This window comes from Austrofundulus limnaeus, unplaced genomic scaffold (genome assembly GCF_001266775.1).
Source record: "Austrofundulus limnaeus strain Quisiro unplaced genomic scaffold, Austrofundulus_limnaeus-1.0 Scaffold132, whole genome shotgun sequence".
Lineage (NCBI taxonomy): Eukaryota > Metazoa > Chordata > Actinopteri > Cyprinodontiformes > Rivulidae > Austrofundulus > Austrofundulus limnaeus.
The window spans coordinates 604,511-606,476 of NW_013952534.1; positions in this window are offsets into that span (position 1 = coordinate 604,511).

The following is a 1,966-nucleotide window of genomic DNA, read 5'->3' on the forward strand; positions in this document are numbered from 1 at the left end:
TCTGCTGACATCAACACTGGACTGAGGTAGGGTCAACACACTGAATGAAACGCTACAAAGACCTGTCGAAGCTGCAGACTGACAGGACTGTGTTTGTCTGTGTCCTTCCTCAGCCACCTGAGTCCAGCGGTGAGGACCAGCACTGCTCAGCAGCTCCATGAGATGGGAGCCGATGCAGTTCTGACATCAGGACCTGGTTTCACCTCAGGCTTCCTCCTGGCTCTCAGTCAGATGTGTCTGGATGCTGCAGTCAGGTCAGTTAGCCTCATCTTTAGCTCACAGTTTATAATCAAACATTCACTAACTTCAACACATCATTCCTATAAGACCGGAAGGGTAATTACATTAGAATAAAAAGTTATTTATATTAACAAAATATTATCAGTAGATTAAACTAATGTTTTATGGTTATTTGCTTAATATGGCTATGTAAGTTTAGCTTAAAATAATAACTTCATAAAACTAGAAAGAAATTTATGTAAACTAATCAACATTACTAAGGTATGTTAAATGTGTTTGCTATATTTTATTGAAGTTCTTAAGTTAACACAACTAAACCTGATTAGTTTCATCATTGTGTAAAAACTAGAATGGTTTAAGGCAATGGGTTTCCATGCAATTTTCCAGTCCAGGGAGACTATGAAAAACGTGTCAACATAAGATCACGTTTCTTTTCTGTGTCTTGATAAGGTTTTATTGATTTTGATAAGGAAAGAACTCAGATAATTTTTGGGGTATTGCTTTATTGTGAGACTGATTATAATAAAGTTAACAGTTTTTCGTCTCTTTCCTKGGTTAATTTTGACCAAATTAAGAGCGTGGTGCCTCGAGGTAGGACAATTTATGAATTCAATAATCCATAAATTGTCACATTAATATACCCAAAACCCTACAGGATGTAAGACATGCCAAGTATCCACCAGATCAAGTTCATCACAGGTGTCAAGTATAGCCCTCTTCTGGACACGGGGTTATGTACTGGGGGTAATTTATCCAATCTAGAARATAAATAACAGTTGAAATCACCGGCCACGACTGTATTATCACAAATCCAATCTGCAAAGGAGGAGAAAACCGGAGGTATGAAGTCATTAAATTGCACAGGGGAAAATAAATGTTTAGGAGGGGCAGCATTTGACCATTAATATGGCCCTGCCATACCTATCAGAAATTGTTTCAATGTCGGATAAAGGAAGATGCTTATTTACTAAAATGGCAACACTGCTCTTACTGGTAAAGGATGAGCTAAATACTTCACCAACCCATTCATGTCTCAGCTTCAGGTGCTCGTTATTAGTCAAGTGTGTTTCTTGGAGGAATGCTATATGAATCTTCCGCTTAATAGGACTATTCATACCCCCCACATTCCAACTGCAAATTTTTAAAGAAGACAAATCATTGGTCATCATTTGTCAAAGAGGAATACAAACTTAAATATATACGAGAAATCTGGATATAAACTAAGACTCCCTGGGACCAGACTGATATAAGTCATATAAAAATGAAGAAAAAACAAAAATACTGCTTTGCTGAAACGTAACACAGGACTATGTATAAAGAAGAAGAAAAAGAAAAGAACATAGCTAATAAACATAGGGGTCAAACTGTGGTCTGAAACACCCATCAGGGGGTGAAAGCTAGCCTCCCTGTACCAGTATAGGGATGACTGCAGGACCAGTTGTTTATCAGGAAAACTTTAAATGTGTAACACTCCAGCTGCTGGCCCGCAGCTAACAAAGGAAATTATAAAATCAACAACATGCTTGTGAGCAAACATATACAGCGGGTAAAGTATTGAACACGTCACCATTTTTCTCAGTAAATATATTACTAGAGGTGCTAATGACATGAAATTTTCACCAGATGTCGGTAACAACCCAAGTGATCCATACATACAAAGAAAAACGTACAGAGACATTCTTGATAAAAATCTGCTTCCATCTACCAGGATGATGAAGATGAAACG